The sequence below is a fragment of the Balaenoptera physalus genome (genome assembly GCF_965194825.1).
Source record: "Balaenoptera physalus genome assembly, chromosome: 3".
Lineage (NCBI taxonomy): Eukaryota > Metazoa > Chordata > Mammalia > Artiodactyla > Balaenopteridae > Balaenoptera > Balaenoptera physalus.
Window position 1 is genome coordinate 75,759,848 of NC_138890.1, and position 25,274 is coordinate 75,785,121.

Here is a 25,274-nt window from a genome sequence, read left to right on the forward strand (position 1 = left end):
TATTTACTAAGCACAAACTTTGTGTAAGGTGCTTTACTCACCCTACCACACTTAATCCTCTCAATGATCCATGGCATGGTGGAACTTGGAATAATTTTAAGAGATTTTAAACACAAAATAGAATTATTTGGGGAGGTTCCCTATGTAGTAAAAGAGTCTATATAAATAAATAATGGCAGCAGAAAGAAGTCACCAAGTAGATACCTTGGGACCAAGCTAGCTAGAGTGGAATTCTGTGAAAGCAGAGATTTTTTTTCTCCTGAACACTGCCTGGCACAAAGTAAGTGCCCAATAATGTTTGTTAAAATGAATACATGAATGTGGACCTTAGTGGGCACATGTAAAATTCTTCCTGAGACAAAAGCTTCACTCATACAACAATTATTTATCAGGCAGCTACTATATATGAGACAGTTTGTGGGGCGGGGGATGGCTTAGGGAAAAAAGAAATAATCCAAATACACACACACACACACTCACCCTGACGCTACATAGATATTGATTATCCCTGACTAATTTCCTTGGAGGTTGTGGAGCTGAGCTATACCCAGGCCAGCAGCATCGTGAAGTAGATATGCAGATTACTGTTCAAGAAGCCCTGCATTTAAACCCAATACAAACACCCAGACTTAGCATGGTGTTGGGTGTTGATCCTCTTAAATCAACATTGGCAGATGTTCCATTGGATTGGAATAATTTAAGCATAACCATACCAGGGAGTGGGTCAGAAGACAATCCAGCTAGCCAGGCTTTCTCAATGCCATGGAATGTTTGAGCTCTCCAAAGTTCCCCTGAAACAGACACTAGGGGATGGATTCCACATACACCAGGCCTTGTTTGACTCTCCTAAGTGTCAGCCCTTGTCTGCAGGGGTTTTCCTCCATCCTGCTCCTATCCGTGTCCTTTCTTGTTCTGCTCCAGTCTCCTCCTCCCCACCCCCACCCCCGCTACCATTCTATTTCCTTCTTTCTGAGTCTCTTTTTCTCTTTTCTTCCTTCCCCCTTCTCCCTCCCTCTCTTCCCCCCTTCCTTCCCTCCTTCCTTATTTCTTTTTATATCTTCTTTTTTAGTCTCTTCTCTTTTCTATCACACTATTCTTTACCAGTCTCTCTCTAGAAGACACTGGAATTTAGAAGCTCCAAAGAGGAGTTAAGAACCTCCTTGTCCTTGCTTTGGAGGCCGAGATTAAAGCTGGCAGGGAACAATCAGAATGCGATTTTAGCAGCAGCCATTCACAGGCTACATCATACTTCCTGCTGAAAATCTACCAGCTGAGCTAGTCACATGCTGTCATTTCAGGCAAAATTGTTTATGCATCGCATAATGCTGGTCTATGTTGTGTCTGTTCAAGCCCTGGCCAGGGCTCTGTCCTGGATTGGGTAGTTGGACCGAGACACATGGTCCACACAAAATATGAGCAATCCATATTTGGTCATGAGTATGCCTTAAACACAAATGGAGTTTGGCACGACCGTGGCTGTGCAAATCCAGCCCACAGATCAAGTCACACATCAGGGAAAATCAAAACAGAATTAAGTTGGCCACTTTTTCTTTGCACAGACACGAGAGGTATTTTGAGTTAAGTCTGTGAAACCTTGTTTTTCATGTTCAAGTCAGCCTTTGGGCATGGCCAAATGTTATCAGTGCCCTTTCTTTATACAACTTTTTCCCATACATAGATGAAGGAGGCCTAGACCCAGACTCAAAGCATGGATTCAAAAGCAGCTCATGATCAAATGGTAGTTTCTTTCTGAAAGAGTTTTGAGATAACCGGATAAACACCCATTTGCCCAGGACAGTTTGCATATGTTCCTGCTCAATGGATGGGGAATAAACAGGCTCTGGCCCATGATCCTCAGAAGTGAAAACACTTCTCAGAATAGAACACAGGTTATGGACTCTCCATTGTCCTTGGCCTAGCCTTCCATGGACCTTGATTGACATTTGGAAAATTTTTGGACTTACCTTCCATAATTCTTTTCTAGGCACTCAAAATTTCAGTCACATTGGGTAACTCTTTGTTTGCCTGATTCTCTTTCCTTCCAGGTCTTAGCTAATGTGATCCTTTCTCCTTGCACTTTCAACATTTCCAAACTGTAGTCATCCTTCAAGTCCCAGATCAAATGTTAGTTCCAAATGGAAGTAATCACTCCTCTCTGTAACCTTGTAGCACCTTATGCCTCTTTAAAGATGCTTGTCATTGTCTATGTCCAATTGTAACCTCAGAGAATTCTGGTGTCACTAGAGGGAGTGCTAGGCAAAAAGAATGGACAACTCCAGGACCTGCTGGTGACTCTGATTCCAGAGATAGGAGTTTGTGTTTCTTGGTGCTCCCAACACCCCACTCCACTCCAGCATCTACTCTGTACCTCTCTTTCGTAAAACACACATTTTTTCCTTCTTAGTATTTTGGAAGGTGGGAGAGACAAATTGCCTGAACTGCAAAGGAAAAAAAATAGCAGCAGCTCAGGAATGAAGCTACAACAGAGTTTTCCCCCTACCGTACGTTCAACGTGAGGGCTTGCCTAGTAACCAATTTAGAAAATTAAAAGATCAAGGTCACCAGTGAGGGAGAGAAGTACAGATATTAGATGAGACCAACACTGAGTCTTTAAGCATTCCAGGCAACCTAGAAAACTGGGGACTCGGCTACCCAACCACTAGTCACAGTCAATACACTGGAGGTGGTCTTGAACGAGAACCCTGGATGGGAAGACTCCCCCTCCCCCCTCCCCCCACCCAGATATGGGGAACAAGGCTGATGGACACAAAGTACAAGATCTCCGGCTTCTCATGAAATCCAAAGACGTGGTGTCAGTTAAATGCATTTCTTTACCCAGTGTTAAAAGTTTACTTTGGAGGTACAGGCATGGTGATAGGAAAAAAATGGTACTCATGCAGGTCCAATATAATAAGGAATTTGGCTAACTTTTGTTCCTGGTTCCTGGGAGGAAGCCTCTAATCCCTTAGACTTTCTGGAGTGACAGTGGTATCTTTGTTATTCACAGTGCCCCCCTTTCCCATCACAACCCGGTTTATGCCAATGGGATGACTCAGGATGGGGCTGCTTCTGTCAGAAAGACCAACCATGTGATTCAAGGGTTGGGGCTTTGAGCCATGCGATGTCAGCACCATCTATGAGGACGGGGACTGTGGACAAAGATTCACTCATTCATACCTGCATAACCAAACCCCAATAACAACTCTGAACGTTGGCGCTGGGGTGAACTTCCCTGGTTGTCCTACATCGATGTGCCAGGAAGGTGATGCTCACTGAGAGCTCAGAAGCTTTGTGTCTGGGAACCTCCCAGACCTCCTCCTGTGTGTCTTTTCTTTCTGATTCTGATTTGTATCCTTTCACCCTATGAAACTGTAATCATAAGTAAAGCAGCTTTCTCAGTTCTGTGAGTCATCCTAGTAAATTATCACACCTGAGGGGGTAGTGGGAACCCTCAAATTTGTAACCAGTTGGTCAGAAGTGCAGGTGGCCCGGGGGCCCTGCGTTTGTGGCTGGTGTTTGAAGTGAAGGTGGTCTTGTGGAGGACTAACTGTGCCCTCAACCTGCGAAATCTAACTCTGGGGAGTTGGTGTCAGAAGTCTTTGCAGCAAGGGAGTAAATATCCACAGAACAAGATTTGTGACAGAAAGATACTATTCCTAAATCTAGAGACCTGAGTTTCCCATGCAAGAATCAGGACCCAAATAAGATCTCTATGTTAATGCATGCAAGAGGCAGGGCTGTGCCTAAACAGCTCTGTGGTTCCCTAAATAACCAGAGCAAAGTCTTAATCTGTTTGCTGAATGAAGTAAAGAAGTCTCAAAAGAATAGACTAATTCTATCACTTTCACCAATTTTAATGGGATCAAAGTTTTGTAAAAAGTCATATGCCTTCTATGCCCAGGTTAAAAACAGAAAGTGGAAGTATATGCATCAAAATGTTAACCATAGTTATTTCTGAGTAGAGGAGAGGGAATTTTCCAAAATATATATTACTTTCTGCTTGCTGGTTTGTTTGTTTACATTACGTTTTGCTTTTATAACCTATTAAATAATGTGGGTTGGGGGGTGTGTGTGGCAAGCTTCTGGGAATAGAAGGATGTCTTCCAAGGGCTAGATAAAACATTGGGTTCTTTCTAGCACTGCTGATGCAGAACCTATGTAATAACAATTTTTTCCTGTTGGTGTCACTTTGGCTCTGTGATCTTGGACAAGTCATTTCACCTCAACTTCACCATATGTTGAATTGGGGCTTAAATAAGATGGTGGCTAATACTTCTTCCCATTCTAAAATTCGAAGTGTACATCTAAAAACTTAAGGTTATGTGCCCATAGCTCCAAAACATCCACAGATGCTGGAGATGAGGAAGAGGAGTTTCTGAATAGGTGAGCTCCGCTAGGGGAATGAATATTTGCATAAAGCTGATTTAGCAAGTGAAAAATGGACTGTGACAGATTAATGCTGGGAGGCTTGATCTGCTCAGTGTCTGGCCCACACAGCCTGGGTCTGATCAGATCTTCAAAGTCACATGGTCCCTACTGGGTTTTACAATAAATAACTCAGACTTATGAGTTAGACACCAATTAATGAAATCGTCCAAGCCAGAGGAGAGCAATCCTCTTGGGCAGTCATTTTGGAAGCACAGACCATCCACTCGGTTTGCCAAGCCTGGGGTTTTTATTCCTGCCGGTGATAGAAATGGTAGGATTCCTCTTAATTCCAGATGATCTTTGCTCTGAAATACACCATTGGTTACCATGGAGGTCCATGAGGGACTGACTCCCACAGGCTTTACTGATGATGAAAAGCCATTCTAATTCTACTCGGAGTTTGGACTCATTACTGGGAAGTACTGGGGGTCTGTATAAGAAGGACAAGAAACTTCTGATAAAACTATGTTTACTTACTTTTTTGTTTATATCCATCCTGAAAGGATATAGGAATGACTCCAGGTAGCGTTGTCTTGGAAAGTACTGGACGCAGCATCTTGAGGCATCATGTTTCTGGTTGAGAAAGAAAACTATTGACGTGTTCATATATATCGAGAACTAAACCCACCACGGGTCCTCAACAAATATCAAGCAATCAATCAATTCTCCAGCACAGAGAAGCTTTCTGTTCCAAACATGCAGTCATGGAAGGGAGCTTGGCCCAAGACCTATCTCTCTTTTCCAAATGATGTGGCTTCCATCTCCAGGAAAAGTTCTGGGTGTTTTTTGTTTGTTTGTTTGTTTGTTTGTTTTCGTCCCACAGCAACTGACAGCACAATCCTTGGCAGCCCTGGAAACAGTGATTTCCAGATCAAGACACCAAAGGAGTGAGATTCTGCTGTGTGTTGGTCAAACTTTTACAACTTAATGGAAAGAGAATCTTAAATTATCACCAGGCAGCTGATTGGAAGTGGCTGTACTTGTTTTCAGAAATGTTCTAAGTAAAAATTGATGTGATTTTTATAATGGAAATCTATTGTATGGAACTCTTTAGCATGGAAAGCACTTGCTGGAAGATAGCCATAAGCTACATTTATTTGATTCAATTTTGCATCAATCAGTATGCCTCAAAGATGACATTCTGCATTTTTTATTTAATGATATGTATATTATATTATAAATTTTACCTCTAAGTGTGGGGCAAGAGAATGTTAAAAATCCACTGTAATGTTTGACAAGCTCCTAACAATTGTTAAACACTGCTACTGCAAAAACGATTACCAGTGAAGCTTGAACATTTGCAGTTACCCACTTTTCGACTTATAATACTGAGGTTTCACCAAATGTGAAATTCACTTCTGAGGGTTCCGCTTTTACATTGCCCTTTAAAATGATGCATGTTTTAATGGTTCCTTGGGCACATATGATTTGCAAGACTGTTTCAGCTGTAACTTTAGAGACCTTTTGATGGACCATTTGTCTTTGCCTTTTGGAGAAGAGAACTAAAGTTATGTGTTCATGTATGTTTTCTATTTAATAGCCATGTATCAAATCCCTACATACTTTTTAGTGTGGTGGGATAATAATTTGATATATTAACCATGTGAGGCTTTTTTTGTTTGCATTTTTTTAGCACTGTGACCCCGTGAGCATCTCCCATTAGGGCCATTAGCCATATGGCCTCCACTGGAGGGCAATTTCAGAGGGGATAGGTGAACAAAGGGGTAAATCATGAGTTTTTAAATTCAAAAGCTGCTTATCCTTGAGTCTGACAGAGGAAGCGATGAGACCTAATTAATCTCTGTGGGGTTCCACAACTCACCCTCACCCAAAATAGCGATCCTGAGAGCTGGTGAGCAAAACAGAGCTGAGAGGATTTGTGATTGGCCATAAGATGGGGTGGACACTTTGCCCAGGTTGGGGGGTGAGTAATTAGATATAGAGAATTGGGCATGTTTTCCATTGTGGGTACTGAGAGGTGGCCAAGCCCCTTAGAATTCCTTTGTCATCGTGCCCCTGGAAAGCAAGCTAATGGCGTGCAGCAGTGGGAACACAGGGAAGAGAAAGGCAGTGTTCAGGAGGTCCTGAGGCCAGGGTAACCAGCCCCTGCAAAAGGAGATACGGCCTGGGGCTTCCAGCCAGGGCTCTGATGAAGCATCATTCACTGTAGCAGATGCCAGCATGGAGAGGTGAAGACCAGCTAAGACCAAAAATACATGGCATCTCTTAGCAGAAGCCAGATCTTTTGCACAGATATGAAGAAGCCCGAGCACTTTTCACCCTCACAATCTCATGCACCCCCCTAAACTCACCCCAGACACCCTATCGCTAAGGAAGACTCTCTCAAATCAACTGAGATGATTCGTTGCTAAGGAAGACCTTCTGAACCCATAATCCCTCACTGGACAAGGAAAGAAAAAGGAAACCTTTAAGTGACTGAATCTGCCCTTAAAATTACGGATCAAATGTTAGAATTGACTAGATTGTATTCCGGCTGTCAGATGAAGGCAGAAATGAAATGTAAGGAATGGAGCCACAATTCTTACAAGTTTGTGGCCTGAGAACTCTATCTTCCACAAGTGTAGTGTGAAACAAATATTCTCCTTATCGCCTGCACAAACAGCAACAACGTACTGTGCAGAAAACAGAGAGGCCAAGTAAACTTTGACTTAGTAAGATCATAAATGAAAGTTTCCCTGGTGAGTGGAAAGTCACCAGAAGACTGGAGTTCCAGTCTCAGCCCTGCCACTCACTAGCCGTGTAAGCTTCAGTGAGTCATCTGGTCTTTCCCAGACTCTGTTTTCTCATCTGTAGAGTGGGGATAACACTGCTGTATCTCACAATGACTTGCACAGGGTCATGGTGAAGGTCAAATAAGAAAGTATGTGCCTCTTAGGCTACAAAACACTGCATAAATGTAAGGTATCTCAACTATTTCTTTCTGAGGAACAGAAACACGGGGAGATCAGTTCCAAGAGGCAATAAGAGCATTCGGATGCGTGTATGTAGGTCATTCAAATGGTCTGCCCTCAAGATCTAAGAAGCAAAAGCTTACTTGAGATTTTAAATAATTCTTCTTAACTGGTATATTAGGAGAATGATTGGTAGTCTGACTATTTTTCAACACTATGATTTTAATCACATCTAAATCAGGTAAGTGTGGAAAGCATTACATCTCCCTACCTGACCTTCATCCAACATGTAGGGGGAAAGCCCTTGAAGTTGATTTGGTCCAAACATGTATTCCTCTTTCTTTTACAAGGCTGATTTCTGACTCCCCCTATCAGACTAGTTCTTCATATCAGAAGAATGTATTACAAAGTTAACAACTAATATGAATAAGAAACGTCAATCCTCTCATGCTTCATCTCAAGGAAAGTAAATCAGATGCCAAGAAGCTACGAGATACTGCAAAGAAATGGGACCATAAAAAACAGGGCTGGGTGATGGATAAACAAAGTCAGGGAGTGGCAGTCGGTGAATACAGAGGAATTATTCAGCGATGGCCCCAGTGCCTGTGTGGCGCCCACACACGGATGCCAGCGAAAGGCCATACACACACCAGGTTAACTTACAACAGCGCACCCATACATACTCAGGCGGGTCTGTCTTTTTGTGCAGCTAAAAATAGTATAAAATTATTTCTTGCACAAGTAATATTTATTATATATTGCTTTACTATATAATGAAACTTTTATACATATACATTTCTGTACTTTACATGCATTATAAGGGGTTTTCAAGGATGACTGGACTACGCACATTTCTTGCCTTAAATAATACTGACTTTGGAGTCAAATCTCCATATAAAATGGAACTTCTTTACATAGCTTAGTAGTCAATTCTTGCTAAGTTGACAAAATTTTAAACACAAAAGAATCATGCAACTCTCTAAGGCAGAGTCATCTTATCCATATATACCTACCTTTGGAGAAACAAATTGATTCCAAATTTATTTGGAAGTGAATATCCTTACTAGATTTACAGACCTCTAGATAAGATTTGCACCTCCTCTGCTAACCTGTTTATTTCACTCCCAGTTAACCCAATTCCAGGGCTGACAATGTATTTTCAAAATCCTCAGGAATTTGGCTCCCAGAAGCACTGACTTCACAAGTGGAACAGAAGGTAGGGTGAGTAAGGCATCACATGCACAACCAAGGCTTGAGGTAGGGCACAGATATCTGATTTGAAAACCAATCCATTTTAATCACATCCCAAATTAAGAAGATGGACTTGCAATCCTCAGGAAGGGATAGTACAGGCAGGAAGTCAGAAAACAATCTTCAATGTCCTCTTTTGCTTTTGTTAACAGTCTCTGGAGATCTACATGAATTTTTGGTGAGAATATTTCTGCAGTACAATGATAGGAAATTATTACTGACCTTTTCAATAGGCAAAGTTGTGATAAAATCTGTTTTTCTGATGCCTTTCAGACTGGTTACTTCTAAACACCAGCAAAATCCAGAAGTAGAGCGTGACTGTAACAGGTATTGCCAGCCCAGGAAAGACTCAAGAGGATGGATACCCTACGTTTTTCATATCCAAGGGAGGCAAGTGGAAAATAATGGCAGCAAGCAGCATTAATTCTGTCCCTAACAGCATCATTCATGGCAAAACTAAGCCTAGAAGCTTCAGCTCCAGAAATACTGGGGCTATAAGCTTTGCCAGCCATTGCCACTAGGGAACTGGTTTGTTGAGGATACCTGGGTCAATGCTTGCCCACTGGTTAGGTTTTAAAAATAATCACCTAAAACGCAAAATTTCACACTCTTTTCTATGGAGCCATGAGTATTTCAAGGGACAAAGAAGAGGCCAGTGGGTCCTCCTCCACCCGAAACATCTCCACTGTTTTATATTTTGGGAGTTTGTTTAAGATTTCATTTTTTTAAAGTTCCACTGTTTTAAAAAAAAAAAAAAAAAGCTTAAAAATTACTGATCTAAACTGCGCTTCCAACTAGTAATCTTTTCTACTTCACTTGGACAGAAATGATACCCCCAGGTGATGACTTTCATAGGTTGATGATGCACAGATGTAAAGAGTATATCCTTGAATCAATTTTCAATGGAAGCCTTTTGACTTAATTTTAACTGAATACTGTCTGGGCCTTGAATTATGAGAGAACAAACCAGAAACACCTGTGTGACCATGCATTATTTCAATGTCTGTCATTTTTCCCCTGATATGCCTCATTCTGTCCAAATACTATATACCAGTGACTTCCGATTGGTTTTCTGCATCATTTCCATAACTTTATATTTTAGTTTCCTTCTAATAAATCTTGGTAAAATGCAAAGTTAGCCTCCTACTGCTCTCCAACCCAAGAATTTCTTAGCCTTCCCTCCTCTTCTCGCTGGTCAGTCTTGCTGGTTGCAAACTTCTTTGTCAGCCCATTTCGAGATTTGAGAACAATCTTCACAGTTTTTCTAACTAAGAGTGAAACCAAAGTGTCCTTCCAAAGTCAGAGTAAAGTCCCACAGTTTTGCACTTTCCCTGGCAGCAGGAAAAGATAAAGGTTTTCCATGCATGCATACATCACTCTGACACGTGGTTACTGGAGCTCATCAATTGCTGGCCAATTTTTACACCACTTTTGGCCTTCAGCTCCTAACACATAGCTCTTTGCATATGAGGACTCATGTTCAATGCAGAGAGACTTATTGTTCTACTGCGTGACCCCATAAGAGGCAAAAATTTCATGCTTGTTTTGAGGGAAGAGCTTCATTTGGAGGAGACCAGTTCTCATCAAGGAAATGCTCTTCGGCTTTAGTGAGGGACATTTGCAGTCCCCTTGGAGCCAAGTCATTTACAAGATCCCCCACCAGCCCTGTGTGAGAAGGTTCCATGCCAACCACCACACACCTGGGCAAAGAGGCATATATAACTCCACAGCAGGTCATTCTGAAGACCCATTTTCTGAAGAGGAAAATGTAGTCGGGCAGAGAAGGAGGGGCATCTCCTTATCACAAAGCCTCCTTTGATAGAATCAAGCACACTTGACTGGCTGATGAACCCCAGGCCTCCCAGGGTAACCCTCAGCACAGACCAGCACTGATTCCCGCTCTCTGTGCATTCCTGCGCTCTGAGGAATGGTTGTCTGAGACAGCTTCACGAAGCTGGAGCTTATAACTTCCCTCTGGAACATTCTTCTGGGGCTCTGCCAGCTAGAGCATTGCTTAGGGCCCCTGGCTCTGCAAGGGCCACAGAAGACAGGCCTCTAGAATAGCAAAGCCTCAAACAACAAAAAAAAAGGCCCCCAAGACCCAGCTTCTGACCCTGTCAGTGATGGAGCCAACCAAGCTGTTTCCACCCACCAGGCCAAACCCAGAAGAAAGGGTTTGGCTGGACATGGTATTGAGTTTTTCTGTTGGCTTCTCAGGTTGACCCACTGACCAAATATGATACCCTACCACTGCTTGGGATTTTGCAAGTTTATAATCCACATAGAAGAAACGTTGTCATGTAAACCTTGCCAAGACTCTAGGCCCTTTAAATTCCCAACTAAGAAGCCGAGGAAATTTATGGCAGTGTTGCTAGATGGGGAGGCCAAGTAAACGCACAATGTTGATCTTAGGTCTGTTTAAATTTCTCTTGCCTCTGGCACTTTAAGAAGTAGTGGAAAGAAATCATTTACTCATAGGTGCATTAAGCGTTTGGAAACACAGGGGTACCGGGGAAGAGCATTAGGAATGTAATTGATGGGACACATGAGGTCCTGGCCTGCGGAGGGCAGGATTTCACTCCAACACTGTAGCCATTCCTGTCCCGGGTGGCACAAAAACCTAACAGTACCTTCATGCAATAAGTAGAATGAATTATGTGGACGCTCGGTTTCCCTACCAGTGATGTCTTGGTAATTAACCAGCCCTCCCCTGCGTCCCCATAAAAGGACACGCTGCTTGGAAATGGAGCTAGTCATCGAACAAGGAAGATCCAGTTGGCCTCAAAATATAAGGTCGTGGCTTTTTCATGCAGGTTTCCTCTGCTCCTTTGTAATTAGTTCTGGGTCTCTCCTCTGTCTTTTGGGTCTGTAATGATTGCAGGATTAGCAACAGGAGTCACTCAATTTCAGGTCCTTTTAGGACTGTAGGTGGAGGAGAGTGAGTTGAACCCTAAAGAGAAAAATCAGCATTTAGCACACACGGTTCGGCCTTCATTTGCGCATTGCACGTCTTTGTGGGAGAATCTGGGATTCAATCAACAATGAATGCTTTCGGCAAAAGGCTGTGCTTCTTTCTGCATGTCTCATGGAGGAGGGTGAGGCAAAATGCCACGGAATCTCCAAGTCTTGTCCAGAGTTGGAAGTGACATGAAGGAGGCTATTTTTACATGCCAGATTACCTTGATTTAATACAAGATGAAATGCAATCTGATATGAGAACTGGTAATGGACTAACAAATGACTCAAGTAAAAAGTCATTTTAATGTAAAGTCCTGGACATGATGTATAACCTTCCCGGGAAGCCTGCTAATTGTGCGCCCCTAAGGTTCATGGCTATAGGAATTTTCTGGATGTGACGCCTAACCCTTATCTACCCTCCTCCCGCAGTCTCCACTTTAGTGCTCACTTGTGTGTAATCTGAGGATTTTATACTGGGAAAACTTGCTGGAGTTGAAAGTGGAAGAAAATATGCCTTAATAGAATTTATAATTTAACAACCCAATAAGTCAGACTAGAATTTATTGGAACAACATCTCCTAAGAATCTTCCATATCCCAACTTCCACAATCAGTGACCTAGATCTTTAAAAGAAAGAGAAAAGAAAGGCATGCCTTAGAATTTTTTTTTTTCCAGCTGAAGAAAGCTGAACTTAAGTCCATAGGGTTATTTATAGATGGAGGGGATAGTGAAAGAAAGAAAGAGAAAGAAAGGAAGAAAGAAAAGAAAACAAAACAAAACAAAGGTCTTGGTTTCTAATTTCCCTGCAGCAGGAATGACTTACTTCTGTTTTCATTCCCTCTAGTCTCCACCCTCCTCCCATTAAGTTCTCGGATTTGTGTATCTTTAGATGCAGGCACTCGAATGCTTTCTTCACTCAGGAAGTTATTCTCCTCACGCCTTGTGAGGTCTTGGAATAAAAATTAGTTGAGAGAGAAACAACCGCTGCTTCACTGTTCAGAAAAAAAAAAAATTACATTGCATCATGTAGCTCAAAAAAGTGTGGTGGGTTGTGTTTTTTTTTTTTCTTGGTTGGGGAGGGGAGGGTGGGAAGGGGATAGCATTGAGTGGGGGGCAGGGAGGAAGGCAGAGGGGAGGAGAAGCTCATTTCCCACATGTGTAATTTTCTACTCAGGGGAACACATAAGCCAACAGTCACTGTCTGCAAACAGGGTTTGTAGGGGAACAAAACGAAGAGCCGTTTGGATATAACCACCTAAGTCAGAATGTGTGGTGTTTGTGCCTGTGAGGATTTGGAGTCTCTGTTTTGTCTAATTTCTTCACGTATCCCTCACTCTTGCTCCCACTAATCCCCTACCCCACCCCCAATACTAAGGCTTTTCTCAATAACAAACAAAAATATTTTACGAAAACTAGGCTTTATACTCAAAACGTTCATTGCTTGCTCCCTTAAAGGAAGAGAAACATGGTTTGGAGAGGCTTTGTTTATTGGTCTATAAATCATGATCACCATGTCTGACCCAGCTGCTGGAGTGCCTGGGGTCACCGGACCCTTTCAGAACTTAGAAGCTCTAAAGCTCCTCTTTTTGCTGGGCTCTTAATCAACCCTCCAAAGGCAGAAAGAACATCAAACAACTAAGACCTTGGAGAAGGATTGGTGGTTTAAGTGACTCAGCCTCTGCTGAGAGAAAGAATTTCTTAGCGATTCGACCTCATCGTAAGTGTGTTTTCTGATTATTTGGAGGCAGATGAGGGATGGACAAGGGAGAAAGAAGAGATCATTCCAAATAATAAAAATGATTTAAAACCAAGAGCAAAGACAATAAATATCAACCCCTCTGACTGAGTTCCCTCCTCTTGATACTAAAGATAATAGTAACTGCTTCCCAGTGACACTGAGAGGACTCAAGGGTGATGCTTGGTCCCCCAGTCAGTGTGCCCAGGTCAGATTCTGGCTCTTTGTGCCTAGATTTTTCTCATCTGTAAAATGGTGATAATTATAGTGTCTACCTTATACGGCTGTTGTGAGAATTCAGTGAGAAAAGACAGGCAATGTGTTTAGTAATAGGCTGGTATATAGTAAGTGCTCAGTGAAAGTTAGCTATTATCAGAAGACAGTCAAGCTCCTCACATGATATCTAGGCTCTCAATGAAAGCTGGTTTCCCTACCCACAATTCTGAATTACCGGGGCAAAATGAAGCAGCACGAAGTAATTACAAGTCATATCTGGGTTCACATCTTGATTTCTTTACTCACTAGCCATGTGACCTTGGACAAATTACTTTCTATGAGCCCTGGTTTTCTTCTCTAAACCCGATAACAACGGCTATCTCACAAGGTAGCTATGAGGACAAAATCAGAGGCTCCACACAGGAAAATGTTTCATTTGGTGGTGAGATCTGGCTTAGAAGCTGTCAGAAACCACAGATACACGCTCAGTGTTCATGGGTCTGATGAAATAAGCATGTACTGAACTCCCACTGTGGGCAGGTGCTTCAACAATACATACTGAAGATACAAAGGTGAGTATCACACAGTCCTCCCTCAAGGAACTTCAAGTCTAGGGAAGGAGACACATAAGGAAACATCATTTTAATTCTCTGTGGCTCTTGGTCTTGTCAAAGCATATTCAGAAGACCAGAAAAGACTCGATGACATACTGTTCCCTTGCCTGAGACATCTTTCTCCAGCTCTTCACCGAAGTAACTCCTATTGTCCTTCACTTTTAAAAAATTTTTATTTATTTATTTATTTATTTATTTATTTATTTATTATACAGCAGGCTCTTATTAGTTATCTATTTTATACATATTAGTATATATATGTCAGTCCCAATCTCCCACTGTCCTTCACTGTTAAGACTGAACTTCACTTGGTCAAGGAAGCTTTCCCGAACTCCAAGCTGCTACACAATACAAAGGCACCCCATGTTTCCCACTTTCTACTCTCATCACATATATAGTGGCTTGTTCATTACACTCCCTACTACCTCAGCCTACTAACATTTTCAGGGCTGTGTTAAACTCATTCACTTGGAAAATGCACTATAAATCTTTTACACACAAAGAACTGATATGCACCCCCCAAAGTGGCTCATGGATGAATGAACTAATTACGAGGTGAATCAACTTTCTAGGACATCCAGGGGGCCTCAGTGTCTAGCATCTGGTCTGAAGGACCTGGAAGCAATTCTGTGATAGTTAACAGAATCCAGTGAGTCAAGAATTACTTTGAGAATCCAGAAATAAATCCTCCCATAGATGGTCAAATAATTTTCAGCAAGGGTACCAAGACCGTTCAGTGGGGAAAGGACTGTCTTTTCAACAGATGGTGCTGAGAAAACTGAATATCCCCATGTGAAAGTGTGAAGTTGGACCCTCACCTTATACCCTATATCAAAATTAACTCAAAATGGATCAAAGACCGAAATGTAAGAGCTAAAACTATAAAACTCTTAGGAGAAAATACAGGGAAAGTTTCATGACGTTAGATTTGGCAATCATTTCTTGGATATGACACCAAAGGCACAGGCAACAAAGGGAAAAAATAGATAAATTGGACTTCAATGAAAATTTAAAAATTTTGTGCATCAAAACACACTATCAACAGAGTGAAAAGGCAACTCAAGGAATGGGAAAAAATATTTGCAAATCATATAATTCCTGGCTAAAGGGTTAATATCCAGAATATATTAAACCCTACAACTCAGTAACAACAACAAAAACTAACCTGATTTTAAAACGGGCAAAGACTTGAACAGACATTTCTTCAAAGAAGGTATAACAAATGGCCAATAAGCACATGAAAAGATACTCAACATCACTAATCATTAGGGAAATAAATGCAAATCAGAACCATGAGGTACTACTTCACACCACTAAGATCCATTATTAAACAAACAAACAAACAAAAAACAGAATATAACAACTGTTGATGAGGATGTGAAAAATTGGAAAGCTTGTGTATTGTTGGTAGGAGTGTAAAATGGTACAGCCACTATGGAAAACAGTATGACAGTTTCTCAAAAAGTTCAAACTAGAACTGTCATATGATCCAGCAATTCCAACTCTAGGAATATGCCCAAAAGAATTCAAAGCAGGATCTTGAAGAGATATTTGTACACCCATGTTCATATCAGCATTATTCACAATAGCCAAAAGGTGGAAGCAACCCAAATGTCCACTGGTGGATGAATGGATAAAGAGAACATAGTATGTACATACAGTGAATATTATTAGTCTTAAAAAGGAAGGAAATTCTGACATGATACAACATGAATGAAACTTGAAGACACTAAGCTAAGTGAAATAAGCCAGTCACAAAAGGACAAATACTGTATGATTCTATTCATGTGGGTACCGAGTACAGTCAAATTCATAGAGATAGAAAGTGGAAGAGTCTTTGCCAGGGTCCAGGGGGAGAGGAATATGGGGAGTTATTGTTTAAGGGATATAGGGTTCCAGTTTTATTGTTTAAGGGGTATAGAGTTCCAGTTTGGGAAGATGAAAAAAGTTCTTGAGGTGGATGGTAGTGATGGACGCACAACAATGTGAATGTACCTAATGCCTCTGAACTGTACAGTTAAAAATGGTTAAAATGGTAGAATACTATGTTATGTATTTTTTACCACAATTTAAAAAATAAAACATTTACTGTGAACTAAAAGCATTTTGGTAATGAAAGGAATCTGAGAATCCTACCCAAGGTTTGAAGTCTGAGGTTTTTCTCCTTATGGGTTAAGTCAGTTTCCTTTGAAAGGCTGAAGGGCAGTGTCCATTCAAGTAGACAGGTGAGAAGAGAAGGCAGGATGCAGCTCGATGGTATTTGGAAAGAGGCTGGAGTTTGGAAAATCCAAAAAACACTGATCGTCCCAAGTTTCACTTCCTGCTTCTTTAGATATTCTTGTCTTTTTCAGGGAAATGGATTCCATTTGGTCTGAGTCATTAGCACTTCTTGCAATGTTGCTTTGAAGAGCTTGTTGATGTGCAAGAAAACCTTAGCCTCTTCTTATCTCCTTTGTTTTTAATGAAAGAGGCTCTGTGATTGGCCAGAAGATCATAAAACCAGTAAGACTCAAATTCATATCCAAAGCTGTGGCCTGTGGAGTTTGAGCACTTCCAAAACTTGGCTCAAAGGGAAACGGTTGGAAGGAAATCCTGCAGAATGAAAGTTGCAGTAGGCTGGGTACCTGAAGAATGAGCTGGGGATGGACCCTAGCTCCTTAAGCAGGGGGAGGGCAGGAGGCCAGAACCCAAGTCTTGCCTCTTGGTTGCCTGGCTCATGTAGGCAGAGCTGACAGAAGGCTAACCCGCCAGGCTAACGCTCAGGAAGCACATGAAAACAACTCAATCTAGGAAAGCCATCTTAAACTGAAAAAAGGCTGGAAAGGAGGAGAAAGACCAGGGTGCTGGCAGGAAGCTCTTAACTGTGGGAAATGGTCTTTTAAAAGAAAATGAGCCAAACCTATCAGTGATTCTTCAAACCTCACCTTGTGAGACTCAAGGAACATCCACACTGAATCCAGTGTATCTGCCTCATCAGAGGGACTGTGGCCTTTTGTTATTTGGCCTAAAGTAAATGTATCAAAGTTACCCCCAGTGAGTAGCAATGGGAGATACTAAATATATTTGTCCCATGGACAATGTCAACTTTTAGAAAGCAAACTATTTCTAAACCTGAAAACAGAATTCATCCAGCTGTGGCTTTTGGCCTATTTCCATTAAGGATTCACCTAAGAATAATTTCTCCTAGAGCAGTTACTTTTGGGTCTGTTTTACGCAGGTGCTGCCCTCATATTTGGGACTCAGTGGATCAGGTCCCTTCCTGCTCCTAAAGAGGAGGGCCTAGTCAAGAGGCTTTTTTAAGACTCAGAGCCAGGGAAACTCTTCACATAGGAGATGCATGGAGGAGTGGGCAGTGCGTGAAGGGGGACAAATGGAGCGTAGTGTGAGGAAGGGATTTTTTTTTTTTTCCAGAGTCATGTCCAAAATTTGCTTGGAGAAGCAGCAGGGCCAGGAAATAGTGATTCACTTCCCAAGCCTCAGGAAAAGTGACTTTTAGACACTGCTGAGTCAGTGTGACTTGGCCCATAAAGAGAGCTATTTAAATGCCCGTTGGTTGCAGAATAGTGAGATCTCCAGGCTCTGAGAGAGATGAGCACTGCTATGAATGAGCTTCAAGGAACTTCACAGGATTCTCCTCACTCTTTCAAAGTTTTAGCTGACTTCCAAGTTCTCTTTGTCCTGGTCCTGGGCTATTTCTGTTATGAAAGTCCCAGAATCAATCTCTGTGAATGGCTCAAAGATGAAAACATTAGACCTTTAAGAAAAAATAAACTGGTATTGAATAATCTAGATATACACACTGCAGATGAATGGTTCTGCAGATCTTTGATAGCTACTAGAATTCTGTTAAGTGGTCTTTAGCAGTTTAAAATCATGGCCCAGAACTTCCCTGGTGGTGCAGTGGTTAAGAATCTGCCTGCCAGTGCAGGGGACACGGGTTCGAGCCCTGGTCCGGGAAGATCTCACATGCCGCAGAGCAACTAAGCCCGTGTGCTGCAACTACTGAGCCTGCGCTCTAGAGCCCACGAGCCACAACTACCGAGCCCATGTGCCACAACTACTGAAGCCCGAGTGCCTAGACCCCATGCTCCGCAACAAGAGAAGCCACTGCAATGAGAAGCCCACACACTGCAACAAAGAGTAGCCCACGCTCGACACAACTAGAGAAAGCCCGCACGCAGCAACGAAGACCCAACACAGCCAAAGATAAATTAATTAATTAATCTAGTTATTTATAAAAAAGAAAAAATCATGGTCCTCAAATTCTTTGGTATTCCTTGTGTAGAGAAGTGGGGGTCAATGTCTCCTCTTTTGAATCTGGGCAGGTTTGTAACAGCTTCACCCAATGGAACATGATAGAAGTGATGCTATGTGACTTCCAAGCCTGGTCCTCTTGGGATGTTCACTCTGGGGGAAGCCAGCCACCATGTAACACGTTAAACTCCCCTAAGACTGCCATGCTAGGGAGGCCATGTCCAGGCACTCTTGTCAACCGCCCCAGCTGAGCTCCCAGCTGACAGCCAGCATCAACTGCCAGCCACACCAGAGAGCCATCTTGGATTGCAGCCCAGTAGAGCTTTTCACAGATGATCCAGCCCATCCAACTGCTGGCTTGAGAGTTTCTAAACAAGAATCACCCAGCTGAGCCCTTCCTGGATTCCTTAACCACAAAATTGTGAGCAAAATAAAAAGGCTGTTTTAAGTCACTAAATTTTGGGGTAACTAGTTATGCAGCAATGGTAGTCTGAATGTGTCCCTTGGTAGTTTTAGTGGTTTCAGTGGGAACGGTGAGGAGGCAAGTTTATTTACACACATGTAACACATTTGCAATGTATGGCTGAGTAGGGTTTTTACAAAAATCCCATTCTGTTCTCAGTAACCATTATATTCTTAAGTTATACATGCACTATTAGGATTACATGGAGTCAGTTTTTCATGGCTAACTTTCAATTAACAGGCTACAGTTCTTCATTATATTTGCATGTTATTACCAACAACAGTTAAATTTGTATTTTTCATTCTTGTTATCCATACATTTTTATTTGCTAGATGGAAGATATATACAAACCACTTATCAGTGCCAGATACTGTTTCAAGTGAACACATTTAATCTTCAGAATGATCCCATATGGTAGTTATTATTATTACTATCCCCATTTTATAGATGAGAGAACTGAGTCACAGAGACATTAAGTACCTAGCTCATGGTCACATAATTTTTAAGTGTTGGATTTGAAACATGACCCCAGGCAATCTAGCTTGAGTTAATAAACTTTGACCCTCTGCTGCCTCTCAATTATCGATCATTTTATTCCCAATTCACACACACACACACACACACACACACACGAATTCCAAAGTGATACACTGAAATGCAAAAGAAGTAATAAAAATAGTACTAAAAATATACATCTCAGGATGATGTCATAAATGTAAATGATCACCAGAACTCAAATGCAAATATATAAAATATGTATCTACATAGGCTGGGATGAGTGAATCCTAGTATATGATATCTGAAAAATAGATTTTATAAGATCCCCTCTCCATTTACCCCTGGTCTCTAGTATGTTTTCTGTTAAAAATCTTTGTCCTGTAGTGTCATAAAGCAACTCGAGTCTTCCCCTTATTTTTAAACACAGCACAACAACCTTCCTGATAAACCAACAGTTTTTCTAGAACAAGCTCAAAATAATACTTTTCAGCAAGAAATTTACAAATTATGCTGCTAAGGCATACAAGAAACCAAAAGTACAGAGGCATCATTTAAAGTGACATTCTCTACAGCAAAACAAGCCACACTATTGCCCAAAGCTTGAAAAGCCAGCTAAATATTTACTGATTGATATCATGGTTGGCAAGAAAGCAGAACAAGCTATTGGAGAAGCTCCCTTTTCAGATGGCACTGTGGGTGCCACTTCATGACAATGACATAAAGAGAAGCAATTTCCATCATGTGTAGTGATTAAGAACATGGACTCCAGAGCCAGAATACCTCAATCCACATAGCTACTCGCCACTTGTTAACAGTGTGACCTTGGACAAGTTCCCTACCCCCTGCCCTGAGCCTCAATGTCCTTGTGTATAAAATAGGACAACAATAGTACCGCCTCAGAGCTGCTAGGAGGATGAAGTAAATCAATAATGTAAAGCACTTAGGACAGTGCCTGGCACAGAGTACCTGCTATATAAATGTTTGTCAAACAAGTAAATAAAACATGTGCTAACAGACATTCCACCCTGGAGCTGGACAAAACCACTGATGTACAGTGTACACATTCAGCATACATGAATATGAGGGAGAAACGTGTGATGACTCTTGTTCTAATTAACACTGAAATCTAATACTACAGAAGAAGAGACTTTTGGGGTTACCTTAATAATTATTTTGTGAGCTATAATAGAAAAGGTGAGTCAGTTTCAGTATTGATGGGGTACTTAATATGTATGTACTAAGAATAAAAGAATAAAATAATTGTCAATTATTAAATAAGTGTCAATCCATAGCCAGCTTTATTCACAAAGAACAGTGGGTGGCCAAAAATCTGCCTCCAAATCTTAATTAGATGTTGAAGGAAATACTGAAAATTGTAAATATAATGGACTCACAGCCACTGATCGTCTTTTTGATGTGCTGTATGAAAAAGCAGCGGGAACACGAGCTCTCAGATCCTTTACACTGAGCTATGTTGGTTATTGTATTGATTATCTATTGCCACAGTTACTCCATGTAACTAAGAATCACCAGATCTTTGTGGCATGCAACGGTACTGCTCATGTCGTCAGAATCATTTGGGAATTCGCTTGGCAGTGCTGTTGAATTTGGTGGGGCTCACACACATCCAGGGGTTGGCTGGCTCTCAGCTTGGGGCTACTGAGGCAACGAGGCTCAGTTCCAAGGGCCTGGCATCCTCCAGCAGACGACCCCAGACATGTTCGCTTGGTAACAAAGAAATACAAGAGCGCAAGCAGAAACACACAAAACCTCTTGCGGGCTAGGCTCAGAGCTAGCCACAGTCACTTCTACACACACTACTGACCAACAAGCTAAAAGCCAGCCCCTATTTGAGGTGTGGGGAAATAGACTCCACCTCTTCAGTAACCAAAACTACAAGCTCAACTTGGCAAAGGGAATGAATCCACAGAAGCAAAGGGAAAGACCATTTCAATGATTCAAAATGTTCTCCCCTCAAGATTTATTTTTCAGTGGATGTATTTTTAAATTTTACCTAAAATCGGTGGGCTGTGTGTCTATGAACTGCTGACAATGTGCTCTACAGTTTGAGAGCACGCTGATTCTACAATCAGCCCTAAGATATCATGATTTTAAGTTAAAATTGTACTTTCTTATAAGACCAAACTGGAATACAAATGTCTAACTGCTAAGGGCTTTTTGATACTTGATTATTTTTATTATTTGTTGGAAAGAAATCAGTGATTTTGGACACTTTTTAAAACCATAAACAAACACTACAACAGAACTGGAAGAAATACTTTCCACAGCCATATGCAATCAGAGTGGTTTAGGAAACCATTTGCCTTTAACTCTCAGGTTGAAATTTCAAATTTCCAGCTTTGAAACAGTGTATGTTCTTCAGGGTAGACTCTGACACACAGCTGAAAGTAATTTTCAGTGATAAAATTCTCCTTAATTCCTGGGCTTGTGGCTAACCTGAATGTTGACCACTCTGAATGGACCATCAAATACCTGCTGCCATTGCCAATAATATAATTGGGAATTGTGTTTCTAAATTAAAAGAAATAAAGAAAAAGAAAAGAAACTGCCAAGCCATGGAAACAGACCTATGGCTCAAGCTGTCCCTCATGGAACCAGACCAGATTACCTTTCAGGAAGACAATTTGGGGAAAGATAACAGACGCTATCATTCCTACTGTTTACATGAAGAAAATTATGATTTATTTTTAAATGTTTTATTATTTAAAAACTTATGACAACTCTTTATACCTAAAATTGGTGGACTACATATATGTTCTTTGCCATTATATGTTCTGTAGACGATAAAAGTTTGAAAAACAAACAATGGTCAGCAAATTATAAAAAAGAGCTTGCCAACCCTGAGAATCAGCAGAATAGATTCTGTATAGATCCAGGCACTTGGAGTTAGATTCAAGAATACTTATCATTAGAGAATGTTGTCATTCTGCATTGCAAAAGTGACATGGTAAGCCTCATTGACCAACGAGGAAAAGAGCAAATGAAATCACCTTAATGGAGAAAATTTCCCAAAAGTGAATTTGACTGCCACTCACTAGTTGCAATATGTTGGGTTATGAACTACAACGGTGCATTAGTTTCCTATAGCTGCTATAACAAATTACCACAAACTTGGAGGCTTAAAACAACAGAAGTTTATTCTCTCTCAAATCTGGAGTCTCTAGGGGTCTGAAATCATGGTGTCAGCAGGGCCATGTTCCCTCCAACGGCTCTAGGGGAAAGTCTTTTCCTCTTTCCATTTCTGGTGGCTCCAGGCATTCCTTGGCTTGTGGCTGCAGCACTCCAATCTCTGTCTCCATCTTCACATGGCCTTCTCCTGTGTGTGTCTTCTCTTCTTTTGTCTCTTATAAAGACGCATCACTGGATTTAGGACCCACCTGGATAATCCAGGATCATCTCAAGATCCTTAGCTTAATTATATCTGCAATGACTGTTTCGCAAAATAAGGCATATCTACCTAGATATGCAAAATATTCTTGCATATCTGGGTGGATATGTCTACCCAGAAAGATATGTTCTGGGTAGACATATCTTTGTGTGTGTGTTGGGGGGGTGTACCATTCAACCTGCTACAAATAGCAAAGAGGATGGTAAAACTCAGAAGAGAATACAAATGGAAGCTTGAAAGTCTTGTTAAGGATGTTCAAGATAAAATGGATTGTTATCTCTTATAAAATGTGTGTGTATGTATGTGTGGGTACTAGTTACCTGAAAGCAGGGAAAATTGACAGAAAGACCCTGTAAGATCACTCCCCATTTTATTATATGGTGAGTTTGGGACTAAAAGTTCAATTTTACCTGCTCTGATAGGTACTAAAGAATTGATTTTGGTTGTGACTGGGATTCTAAATAATTAGTATTCCCTCACAATTGTATGCATGTCATGCATAATTTCTGTACACCCAGATTTGCTTTCAATTTGGGGATCAGAAAGGGGAATAATCTGGGATAACAGGTGGGAAAAATCTCTGCCTGGCTGTGAGTTCCCCTTTTAATGAATAAGAAAATGACCTCTCTGACTTGTTGATTTGGCCTGGCTTCCTTTCTGGGTCTGTGTGGGCCTCATACTACATCATAAACAGGGAGAGAAGTTCTTGGTCTCAGAAGCAGGCACCCAGGCCTCTTGTCACTCTTGCTAGAAGAGGGAGCCAATCCACCCTGCTTGTTCTTCCTCATTACTTAGAATCTTCATGTAGAGAATGAAGAAATGCACATCTTTTGATTAACTACTATATCTACTATTACCTATTATTTTCATTTCCATTCAAATTTTTGAAGCTCTAACTGACAACTGAAGGGCACCATTCGAAATGCAAGACCTTAGAGAGTCAGGGTTCTTTTTTTTTTTTTTAACATCTTTATTGGAGTATAATTGCTTTACAATGGTGTGTGAGTTTCTGCTGTATAACAAAGTGAATCAGCTATACGTATACATATATCCCCATATCCCCTCCCTCTTGCGCCTCCCTCCCACCCTCCCTATCCCACCCCTCTAGGTGGTCACAAAGTACCGCTCTGATCTCCCTGTGTTATGCAGCTGCTTCCCACTAGCTATCTATTTTACATTTGGTAGTGTATATATGTCAATGCCACTCTCTCACTTCGTCCCAGCTTATCCTTCCCCCTCCCTGTGTCCTCAAGTCCATTCTCTAGTAGGTCTGCGTCTTTATTCCTGTCCTGCTCCTAGGTTCTTCAGAACCATGTTTTTTTGTTTTTTGTTTTTTTTAGATTCCATATATATGTGTTAGCATACGGTATTTGTTTTTCTCTTTCTGACTTACTTCACTCTGTATGACAGACTCTAGGTCCATCCACCTCACTACAAAAAGCTCAATTTCGTTTCTTTTTATGGCTGAGTAATATTCCATTGTATATATATGCCACATCTTCTTTATCCATTCATCTGTCAATGGACACTTAGGTTGCTTCCATGTCCTGGCTATTGTAAATAGAGCTGCAATGAACATTGTGGTACATGACTCTTGAATCAGGGGTTCTTAAGTTGAAATCCAGGATCCCTCCCTGAAGTTCAATGTAAAGTTGGGTGTGTTTGTAAATTTTTCTGTGGAGCAGTCACATTCTCAAAGAAGTCCATCACCCCCAAAAGGTAAGAATATCCACAGGTTGACTCAATGCTATGAACCCTCAGTTGGTTATTGACCTTTGGCAAGTTCTTTAGTTTCCATGTGCAAACTTATTATCCACATGGGGATGACAGCAATGATAAAATTTCAATAAAACAAAAAAACTTTGATTCAAATATAATACAAATTTCCTAGGGAAGGGCATACTGGGTAGCCTTCAACATAGGTGGCAAATTCTTCCAAAAGAGCCCACATGGACAGTTCACTGTGGTATCTATTTAGTAGGGAATACAAACACTTGTCTCTGTTCATTTCGACTCACATCTCAGAAGGCAACTCTGTGGACTTGCCTGAACTCTGCCTGCAGGGAGAACTGACTATTCTCTCAAATCTGTCCCCACTGCTTCTTGTACAGTCTCCTACAACCTCTATATTTTACTTGATTACATGTCTTTCTCTCGCTTCCAAATTTCATCACCCACCATGTCCTAGTGATTTTTGTATTAAGCAAAATGGAATCTTAGCACATAGATTTTAAAAAATATTTGTTAAGTGGATGTATGAATGAATGGATGAATGACAAACACGAGTTGTCTACGGACTAGAAGTCTCATTAAACCTGCTTAGAACTGTACCAACCAGGAGGCTGAAAACCACAAATACCCTTCTGGCTGGCCCTGCCTTCCCTCCACCCAAGCATGGAGCCTGACCAGAGAAACAAGCTACACAGGAAAACAGTCTCATGTGTATTCCCAGAGCACCCTTTCCTTAAAGAATCTCCAGAATGAAACGCAGGTGCCTGGTGGCTGCTGAGTACTACTATTTTGAAAGTAGATCCTC